Raw genomic sequence first — 11,947 nt, forward strand, 5'->3', positions numbered from 1 at the left:
GACGTAGAGCGTACTCTTGGCCTTAGAAACTCAGTAGTTTTAGGCAGAATTCAAGATGCGAAAGAAGTAGTCTGCTTGCGTCGAAGAACTTCCTCAGAAGCTGGTGCCTGCTCAGAGGCTCCAGACTCATCCAAGGTAGAGACATCCGCAGGTTCCAAAGAAGTCTCTCACTGCATACCGGGACTCAGAATGTGTCAGGGTAGAGGCCTGTGAATCCATTGAAGTGGGCATCAGGGGCTGCCAAAGCGCCTCACTGAGTACCGGAGATCTGGCGACTAGCTTAATGGAAGCGTCATCGGCAGTTTTGGACCTGTGCGGTCTGTCTCTGTCTTTTGGTAGATTGGTAGTTGAATGGCTTACCAAAGCCATCTCAGAATAAGGAGAATGAGAACAAAAGTATTTAGTGACAATAAGGGCCCGACGAATTGTTCGGGCGTTGAACAAGGCACAACACCGACAGCGAGGGACATTGTGGTCTGGGCCTAAACAGGTGACACAGTAAGAATGAAAATCTCGGTGTGGTATTTGCTTTCCACAGGCAAGACAACTGTTAACTTTTTGTGACATCGGTTAGAGCAAGAAAAAAGGATCCCCAACGGGATACTTAGCTTTAGAAGACTTCAGGATAATTCAATTTTATAACGAAAACTCAGGAAGTGGCCGACCAGCACTCGTGCAAACTGCTTCTGTTTCAGGCTCCTCAGCAAGAAAGACTGATGTAATAGCGTCAGCTGCCTGTTTTTATACCCCTGATGACCTGACATCAGACCTAGAGTGACAGCAACCGACGCAGAAATACCAAGTCTCTGGTATTCGGGCTGACTGAGGGCTACCTGCAGGCAGATAACCCAAGTGTGATGACTGCAACAGTGAAACATGAAGAACATCTACTTTTTTTCCTGTGGAAGAAAAGCTCTTTGAAATTGGTGTACCTGAGAGACGCACAAAGAAAATAATCCTGTAAAACAAACAAGAATTTTGAATGCTCTCTTGAAACTCAGTCTATACAGGAGATCTCTCACCCAAGTAAGATATTTCAGATATTTTGAAAAACTCTAAAGATGAGCAAACAAGGAAAATTTTGAATACCTTGCAGCAGTCTGAAGCAGGCTATCAAAGGAGCTAGACACTTTGCGAATACCCTTGGAGGAATGTGAACCATACACAAAAAACCTTAAGAAATGTCTGCAATAAAGATTTATTAGAGTGGTATGATATCCATTTCTTAAATCACAGATCACCAGAAAAGTCAAATGGGGAATGAGGGGCAACATGCTGTGAAGGGATAACATTTGGAATTTGGAGCCAGGGTGGGAAGGAGAGAGGAGTCTTGAAGACAGGCCATTCAGGCTTATTAGAATGTGCTTTGTTCAAGTGGGGGGGGGGTCCCCCTTTTTTTCTGGAACCTCCCTGCCATTGCTTTTTTAATGTCTGCTTACCAGCAGCTTACTGGATTTATTTTGATTTTTGAAAAAGGTTGTAGGGGTAAGTATTAAACTCCATGGCAAACTTGGAAAAGGCAGGCAGAAAAATCTCAGAAATTCCTTGAACCAGCTTATTTTCGTGTCATACTTTTTAAGGACTTCTGCAGTAGATAGTCTAAAAACTGTAAGTGGAATTCAAAATTTCAGCTTTGACATCCGCAGGAAAGTTTTCAGTACAGAACCAAGTAAACCTACTCATTTTAGTTCTGGTGGCACTAATAGGTTCACAGATAGGTACTATGCTAGCTGCCCTTGACGGCCATTTTAAGCCTAGACAATTTCCCTTAACCTATCACATTTGGTTCCAGATCGGCCTTACACATCCTATGGTCGATAATTATATATTACTTCTAATGAGAATAACTGTGATCATATCACAGATCAGTTTCTGGGGACTCCTGCATGAAGTAAAGTATTTAGGAGCTTCCTCCATCCGTTAGAAGTACAGAGAGCAATCCTGGGGTACATTTTCTGTTTCCTTCCACAGATCCATGTTGCAAGCTCTAAATGATCGTCACTGTTGAAGTGACATCCCAATCTCATGGGCAAAAATGGGTTGAGGATGAATGGACAGGAATGAACTTTGTTTTACGTGGATGGGGATTCTGTTCCAAAGCAGCAGTATCCTCTATCAGATATACCCTCTCCCTACAAACCATTCTGTTGATGGCTGCAGAAAAGCTTTAGATCCCTAGACAGAGTATTTCTGATGCCGTCTAACTTACTAATATGCAGTAAATCCATCAAGTCCTGGGCAGAAACCAGATAGCTTAGTGGTTATGGTCTTCACCTCCCATGCACAAGGTTCAATCCTGACCCTCGACCAATGCTTGTTTGGAGTTTGCATGTTCTTCTTGTGTCTCCGTGGGGTTTCTCCCATGTCTGAAAAACATGCTGAATGTTTCCATTTCAAACTCACCAATGAATGGAGCTAAGGGCAGCAGTACAGAGTCTACATGGTGCCCTATAGGGGGAAGAGTTGTATAGACCAACCGCTTTGGGCATCTACTGTGCTGCGCAGTATCCACAAGATAGGAGAACACGAATCACAGACTGCATGCCGTGGCAGGACTAGCCACTCGATGGTGTAAAATATGGCTCTAGGTGATTCGGTCACGTAGACTGTCACCAAAAATGGGCATGCATAGTCACCATTGATAAGTGGGTTGAGGAACCAGCCTACTATGACCCACACCACGGACCCATGCTAATGGTGGGAGGGGTATATGCCCCACTATTGGCCAGTGTGTGCCCGCCATGCAGCCCTGGGTCAATAAGCTACTGGCTGGCCGGTGTCTAGTTGCCCAGCCTGGGTTACCTGGGATAGCTCTGCTGAGCGAAAGCTGGACATAAAACCAACCAACCTGCCAAACATGAACTGAGAATTGCTACGCTTAATGCAGGTTCACTGACAGGACGCAGCTTGGAAGTGGATGACATGATGATATGGAGGAGGGCTGGACATCCTATGTATCCAGGAGAAGAGATGGAAGGGCAGTGCAGCAAAGCCACTTGGCTTGGGATCCAGAGTCTACTACTCAGGTGGAGGGCAGGCTAGAAATGGTGTAGGAATTGTGGTGAGAGACAGGCTTCAGAAGGCAGTAAAGGATATCAGCAGAATTAATGACACATTTGTGGCAGTCAGACTCCAATGTAATGATAGGGAAGTATTTATAATCTCAGCCTATGTCCTACAGCAGGGTTGTGATAGTGAGGAAAAGAGCACATTCAGACAGCAGTTGCAGGACCTACTAGACAAAGCAGGACAACATGAATTGCTGTTGATAATGGGTGACTTGAATACACATATCTGGACAGACAGAAAGTACAGTTTTGTACCTACCATAAATGTAGATGTTCGAGTACTAATACAGCTGCAGTCATAACAGATGGGTTTTCCTGCCGTCAAGCGGGTGCTCGGTCGGCCGAATTCCAAAGTCTAGGTCCGGCGTCGGATGTCGTCGCTTCTTCCCTGACGTCAGTGCGACAGGGGTATAAAAGAACCAGCCGACGCCATTTTCTTCAGTTTTTCTTACCCCAGATGTCAGGTGCCCCCAGAAGGAAGGCAATACATAAATTTATGTAATAATGCAATGCAATATAATCAAAAAACAGTAGTTGCAAGCAAATACACCATAAAAGAATACCCCAATCAGGTTGTATGAGGAGGTGTTAGCCAATAGGCCTGTCCCAAGAGGGGAAGGAGGGAGGGAAACCTGGACTGCAGCTGTATCAGCACTCGAACATCTACATTTATGGTAGGTACAAAACTGTACTATGTTCATCGTGCATACAGCTGCAGTCATAACAGATGGGTAGAATCCCAAAGCTAAAAAAAGGGGTGGTAGGCACTAGGTGGAACTAGGAGGAGCCAGGATGCCCTGCAAGACTGCAGTGGCAAAGCCTGCTCTAGATTTGGAGTATAATGGTAGGTGATAGTGCTTGGAGAAAGTATGTACAGAACTCCAAGTGGCTGCTTCCAAAATATCTTTGGTTGGAACCCCCCCCCCCCCCCCTGAGGAAAGCTGCAGAGGTAGCTGTGGCCCTTGTGGAGTGAGATCTGATGCTTGCAGGTACAGTTTTACCATGAAAAGAGTAACAAAAGCGTATGCAGTGGGCTATCCATTTTGAGATTGTCTGTTTGGAAATAGGCTTCCCTTGGGCTCCTGTAGCATAGGACACAAAGAGTTGCTCTGACTTTCTGAAAGGCTTTGTTCTGTCCAAATAATAACGTAGCTGTCTGTGAATGTCCAAGGAATGTAGTAGTCTCTCCCCTTTGTTTTGAGGGTCAGGGTAAAAGGTAGGTAAGTGGATAGCCTGATTCAAGGCTACCCTGGATACTACCTTTGGCATAAAGGAAGGATTGGTTCGTAAGGAAACTCTGTCCTGATGGAAAATTATGAAAGGCTGCACAGCCATGAGGGCTTGTAGTTCCGAAACCCTGCGAGCTGAGGTGATAGCCAGAAGGAAGGCTGTTTTCCAGGGCAAAAATTGCAGTTCTGTTGAAGCAGCTGGCTCAAAAGGAGGCAAGGTCAGTTTTTCTAGAATGAAATTGAGGTCCCAAGCAGGTACTGGTTGTTTCCTTGGGGGCTTTATATTCTTAGCCCCTCTGAGGAACTGTCTTAAGAGGGGGTGAGAGAATAAAGGAGGATCAGTGTTGTATTCTGCAGAAATGGCTGAGGCATGGATTTTGATGGAGGAGAATGAAAGTCCACTGCTTAGCATCTCAGCCAGGTATTGTAATATTTGAGGTAAATTCAGTATTCCAGGATTCTGACCCTTTTTCTCATTCCAGGCACAAAACTGTTTCCATTTTGCGGAGTAGGCTTTTCTAGTAGAAGGCCTTCTGGCCTCCAAAATGACATCCTGCACCTCCTTGGAGGGTAGGGTCTGTTGTGAATTTAAGGAATCTTCCATGTGGCTAGATTGAGTGTTTTCAGCTGACTGTGAAGAGTTTTGAAGTTGTGCTGAGTCAGTAGAAGAGGCATTAGAGGCAGGATCCATGGTGGGGAATGCGTCAGGCTCCTCAGGAGTGGGTACCAGTGTTGTCTTGGCCAGTCTGGAGCAATGAGAATCATCTTTGGTCTGTCTGCTCTGGTTTTTAATATAACTTTGGGCAGCAGAGGAAGAGGTGGAAAGGCATAAACTGTCATTGTTGTCCAAATGAAAGAGAGTGCGTCCACTTTCCAGGCCTGTGGATGAAAGGTCCTTGAGCAGAATTTTGCCAATTGGTGATTTCTGTGGGAGGCAAAGAGATCTATGTCTGGCCTTCCCCATGCTTGAATTATCTTTGTAAAAACTTGAGGATACAACTTCCATTCGTGTGGATCTGTCATATTTCTGCTTAGGTTGTCTGCCAGCGGGTTTTCCTTGCCTGGCAGGTACTGTGCTTGAAGTTCGATTTGTAATTCCAGAGCCATGTTCCAAAGAGACATGGCTAGCCTGCATAGGGGGTATGAATGGGTTCCTCCCTGTTTGTTTATGTACCACATTACTGTGGTGTTGTCTGTCCTTATCAATAGCTGGCCTGGATGCAGTAGGTCTTTGAAAGCTATAATAGCATTTATTACTGCTAGCATTTCCTTTTGATTGATGTGTAGGTGCTTTTCTTTTTGGAACCATTTGCCCTGAATGCACCGATCTGTCATGTGCGCCCCCCAGGCGTAGTCCGAGGCATCTGTTGTGATGACTTGATTTGCTTGAGGCTTTCAGAATGGAAGACCTGTGTTTCTTTGGCATGCTTGAGCCCACCACAGAAATTCCTTTTGAAGACATGGAATCAGTGGCATTATTGTTTCCAAACTGTGGCTGTGTTGAGACCATAGGTTTTTTAGGTACCATTGAAGTTTCCTCATATGCAGCTTTGCACATGGGATTAGTAGGATGCAAGATGCCATGAATCCCAGAGCCTGCAGGATTTTCCTTGCAGTTAGCCTGGTGAAAGTTGCCAGTTTTCTGAAGTATTGAGTTAGTTGCCCTTGTTTCTCTGGCGTGAGGTAGGCCATCTGGGTATTTGTATTCAAGCTGGCACCCAGGAAATTTATTGTTTGAGAGGGTATTAGCCTTGATTTATTTTTGTTGACTGTGTATCCCAGAGAATTCAACAACATTATTACAAATGCCAGATGTTCCAGAAGTATGTGCTTGGTGTCCGCTTGGATCAGGCAGTCGCCCAAATATGAGTATATTTGTATCCCTTGAAGTCTGCAGTAGGCAATTACTGATGCCAGGCATTTCGTGAACACTCTGGGCGCAGTAGATAAGCCAAAGGGCCTCCTTGAGGTCCAATGTTACCAGCCAAGATTACTTGCCCAGCATGGGAAGAAGCTGCTGTAATGTGAGCATCTTGAATTTTGGCACGAGTAAAAATGTGTTTAGGATGGATAGGTCCAAAATAGGTCTCCAATCTTTGCCCTTCCTTGGTACCAGGAATAGTCTGGAATAAAAACCTTGACCCTGTTCTTGTGCAGGTACCTCTTGAATAGCTTTCATGTCCATGAGATCTGAAATTTGTTTTTGTGCCTCTGCCCTTTGATTGTGTGGCAGGTTTGGCATGCCTCTCATTTTTGGAAGGGTGTGAAAGTGGAATCTGTAGCCTCTGTCTATAATGTCCAGGATCCATTTGTCTTTTGTGACAATATGCCAATTTTTCAAAAATAATGCCAGTTTTCCGCCTAAAGGTGCTGACATTTGAGCCTTGCTTGGCATGCAAAGGGGAGAGTCATTGGTTCTGCTTTCTGAATGGCTGTGAACTATCCTCACCACCTCTTTGTGTAGGTGCTTGCCATTGTCTGCCTCTAAACGATCCTTGAGGTTGCCCTCTACCCCTCGGGTGCCTGTATCTACCTCTTTGGGGTCTGTCCGAGGCCAATTTCTACTGAAATGTGGAGGTTGTACCTGTAGGAAATCTTTCACTGTTTGCATTGATTTTGCCTTTTCCTCCATTTTCTTTAATACCTCCTCAATTTTAACACCAAACAATACATCTTTTTGAAGAGGTGCATCTAGTAATTTAGCTTTGACATGATCTGGTAAGGTTTGCTCTTTGAGCCAAGCATGTCTACGTATGACTGATCCTGTAACAGCAGCTCTACATGAGGCCTCTAAAGCATCAAAACCACATTGCAAGGTATGTTTACCCACTTGCTCTGCACTATGTAACAAATCCTGCAACTCCAAGTCTGGTTGTTCAGGTTGTGACATTTTGCTTTTCAACTGTGATAACAGAAACTGTTGGTACTTTAACATATGGAACTGACAGTTTAATGCCCTCATGGTTAAGGTGGCCCAGGTGTATACCTTTTCCCCCCACCTTTCTAAAGCTCTGGAATCTCTCTCTGAAGGTAATGGATTTTTAGCAGTGGAGGCCTTAATTCCCTTGGGACCGTGTGAAATAGTTTCTGGGTCAGCCGCATGGCTTTTGTATAGGAATTGGTGTGAATCAGGAACCCGGTAATACCAGCCGCATGGCTTTTGTATAGGAATTGGTGTGAATCAGGAACCCGGTAATACCAGTCAGGCTTGACTGGAGCTGGAGGTAAAGAGTCTGGGTTAAGGCAGGCCTCCGAATACACATCATCTAGTATGTCTAAAACAGGAGGTATAGCCAGAGGCCTGTGCTGAGGGAGCAAGAGAAAATCCCTAAGCCTTTTCTTGGAGTCTGAGTACTCTTGGCCTTCCCAGTGGAAGTGTTCCCTCAAGGTATGTAAGGTTTCCCCAAAAGAGTAATCCTCAAGGGGGGAGACAGAGGGAATGGACTCCTCTGCATCAGAATCTTCAAAACGGGAGTATGAATGTTCCTGGTTTTCAGAATGTTCTGAAATAATGGAGGCCTGGTCCGAGGAAGGGGATTCTTCCTCCACTCTGGGCCCTTTGTCCGGGGGGGGGGTTGAGAACCCCTGATAAGAATAATCAAATCCTCAGCCATTTTGAGCATCTGCTTTTTAGGCATAGGGCCTTGAGAGGGGCCCTGTGGAGCTTGTCTTTTAGTATGCATGGCTGCTTTAGACTTAGTGAAAGCCCTGATGGAAAAAGAAGAAGGCCTGAAGACACCTTGAGAGGTGGCAGGCCTGTCTAAACTCTGAGTTTCACCGCCCAGAGTGGCTTCGGTATCTGTAGTTGGGGTACGGGCTGAAGAGCCTGCGACCTCGGGCACAGAAGACACCGCCAATGAAGTGTCATCGGTAGTCAGGGGCTGCGTAGGCGCCTCGCTGAGAACCGGACCACCTGTAGTCGGCTTTAGCGTGGTGTCGGTAGAAGTCGCGGACCTCGTATGTCAGCCCTTATCTTTGCGTCTTTTACTCAAAACTAGAGTCGGAGTATCCGACGACATAATGTAATTAAACTTTTTGCCAAAATAGTGTTGGGCGAACTCCGCCCGACGCTTAATAGTGCGTCTGTTGAATGTAGCACAAAAACGACAGGCTGAGATGTCGTGGTCTGGGCCTAAGCAAGGAATGCAAAGGGAATGAAAATCCTTATGCGGTACTTGCTTCCCACATGAAATGTAATTATTAACTTTGTCTGACATGGGTCTGAGGCAAGAAAAGTTTCCCCAACGGGTTACTTAGCTTTCAAGAAGACTTTGGTTAAAAAATATTCGTAATCTCAGGAGCTGGTCGACCGGCACTTGCGAACTGCTTCTGCTTCGGGCACCGCGCGGCAAGAAAGACTGGAGAAAATGGCGTTGGCTGGTTTTTTTATACCCCTGTCGCACTGACGTCAGGGAAGAAGCGATGACATCTGACGCCGGACCTAGACTTTGGAATTCGGCCGACTGAGGACCTGCCTGACGGCAGGAAAACCCATCTGTTATGACTGCAGCTGTATGCACGATGAACATCAGGATATAAGGACTGCCTGGGTCCACATGGGTGGGGCAACACGGAATAAAGAAGGAGAAGCCATTCTAGACTTCTGTCTGGTAAATGGCTTGATAGCCAACACATGGTTCAGAAAGAGAGAGTCACAAGATCACATACAAGGAGTAGTCAACATGCAACTCAGGTAGACTTCCTCCTAGTAAGGAAAAGGCACTGGGGCAGAATTCATGATTGCAAAGTCATCCCCAGTGAAACCAGTCAGCCCACAGCATAAACCACTAGTTGCCACAATCAGCTGCAAGCAGTGGTCAGAGAAGGCTCTAAGGTCAACAGAGACGAGGCTGAAGACCTGTAAGTTGACTGGAGAGAAAGTACAACAGTTCAAGGAATTACTCAGGAAGAGGAGGAAATATGTGGAGTTGAAGAAGAATGGAAGCGTATAAAAACAGCATGTGTTAGGACTACAGAAAAGATATGTGGAAGAGCCAGGTATGGAAATAAGGTACATAAGGAAAGCTGGTGGTGGAATGCATAAGTCCAAGAAGTTATCAAAAGAAAAAAGGAGTACAGGAAGAAGTGTGCGATGGAAAAGACTGACCAGGCTAGGAAGGACGACTGGTTGGCTAACAAAAAAGCTAAAAAAGAAGTTGCAATAGCAAAGAACAGGGCATCGGATGCACTGTACCAGCTTCTGGAAAGTGACTCAGTAAGGGGCACAAAGAAACTATATCAGGTTGCAAGGCAAAGACAGAAAGATAAAGAAGAAAGTCACCCTTCATAAGGGATGCCAGCAACAACCTGCTCACCAGCCCAGAGGACATCAAAGGCAGATGGAAGGAGTACTTCCAGCAGCTTCTGAATGAAGAAAACCCCACAGAAGCTGTACTGTCCCAGAAAAAGATTACGATGAAAGAAGAGGAGCCCACCCTAGAAGACGTAAGAACAACACTAAGGAAAATGAAGTCAGGGAAAGCAGCAGGCTCAGATGAGGTCACAGCAGATATGATAAAGATGCTGGGTGAGATAAGGGAGAAATGACTCCTGAGGGTACTAATAGTGTGAAGAGAAAGATGTATCCCAGATGACTGGAGAATAAGCATACTTGTGCCAGTGTACAAGAACAAAGGGGACATCCACAACTGTGGGCAGTATACAGGCATCAAACTCCTATCATACTGCATGAACGTTCTGGAGAGGGTGACTGATAAATGGATATGCAGAGCAGTAGAATGTAAGCTGGGAGATGAGCAGTTTGGATTCAGATCAGGATGCAGCACAACTGACCCGATGTTTGCATTGAGACAGACACTTGAGAAGCAGCTAGAGATGAGGAGCGAGTCCAACTGGGCATTCCTAGACTTGGAGAAAGCATATAATAAGGTCCCAAGAAAGCTGATCTGAGCAGTACTGTAGTGGTTTGAAGTCCTAGAAACATTGGTAGAATTAGTGCAGGCTATGTACAATGACTCAAGTACGGACAGTGTTCGGCCTCACAGAGGGGTTCCCAGTGGATGTGGGTGTACATCAGGGTTCAGCTCTAAGCCCACTGCTGTTCATACTGGTGATGGACTACATTAGTAAACAGGTTGGAGGGGACGGATCAACCAAGCTGCTGTATGAAGATGATGTGGCAGTACAGGCAGACACTGAGCCAGAACTTCAGCAAAGGACAGGAGAATGGAATGCAAATCTGAAGGCACATGGGATGAAATTAAGCACATATAAGACGGTGGTAATGGTAGCAAATTACGGAAATCAGAAGAAGCTGAGAATAGAGATAGAAGGGAAGATAGCTGAACAGGTAAACAGCTTCAGGTATCTGGGAGGGGCTGTAGCCAACTAGCATAGCGTATCAGGTGTAGTCTGTGACAGAAGAATGCCAAAGAAGCTGAAAAGTAAGGTGTACAAGACAGTGGTACGACCAGTACTACTGCATGGCGCAGAAACCTGGGCAGTAAAGGCAGAACAGTTAAAGAAGCTAGAGGTGATGGAAATGAAGTGCCTGAGAAAGGTGATAGGATGCACACTGTGTGACAATCGAAGAAATGGGGACATAAGAGCAGAAGCCAAAGTAGCTCCAATTGCAGAAAAGATCAAAGAGAACAGATTACGGTGGTTTGAGCACATGTGTAGAAAAGAAGACAATCTGGTAAGGAAGATTTGGGACAGACAGGAGGAAGATAAGAGGAAGTGAGGATGTCCCGCAAAGAGGTAGATGGATTATGTGAAAGAAGATCTGTGACAGTCAGGCATGAGTGTTTAAGAAGGAAGTAGTGTGGCACTGAACTGAGAGAGTTGGCGACAGTTAACACGATACCCAGACGCCATGTAGAAAAAAAATGGGAAAAAAAGGGGATGATGATGATGATGACAGAACCATCAGTCCTGGGTCAGATAATACATTGTATGCCAGACACTGATCAGCTCTAGGTACTTTGTAGGATACAGAGTATAGTGATAGGGCTTTGAATCAATTAATGCAGGACATGTTGTTTAGGCCTTGTATCTTTTTGGTAAAGTATCTCTGCGTTGTAAGTGTCTGGACAGATGCATGCCAAAGGGGCATTACATTCGATGACTGGCCTAATGAGGGCTGAATAAAGGGGGACAAGGACATCCCTAGATCTAGACACAAACCCTTTGTTTATAAGCTGTGTAATATAGAAGGCCTTTCTTACAACAATGGACATATGTTAGTCAAAAGTTAGGTCACTGTCCACATAAGTACTCAAATACCAAACTGGGTCAGCTCTTAGGGGTGTATTGTTAACTTGGTAGTTCCCTGGGATAGATGACGTCCCAAAGGATACAATGATAGCATTTTTAGCATTCAGTTTCAGTCTATGATTTTGGAATCAGATGTGTGTGTTACAAACCTTCCTGCAGGATGGCTGTCATTTGGGGATTCAATGCCTGCTCCTAGCTAGACTCATACATACATTTCAAACACTAGGTAACCACATGAGACACAAAAGCAATAAGGTTACGCAAAGGAAAGAGATACCATAATAACCTTCATGTTCTCAAAACAGGCACGTATAAACTAACAAGAGGTTCACCCTTGCAAAAGCAAAGATTTTAGCTGTTTTTTTTGCTTTTCTATAACGTGGAATGTCAACCATATGATCTCGACAATATGCA

Source organism: Protopterus annectens, chromosome 12.part0 (assembly GCF_019279795.1).
Source record: "Protopterus annectens isolate FY-2018-M chromosome 12.part0, PAN1.0, whole genome shotgun sequence".
NCBI lineage: Eukaryota > Metazoa > Chordata > Ceratodontiformes > Protopteridae > Protopterus > Protopterus annectens.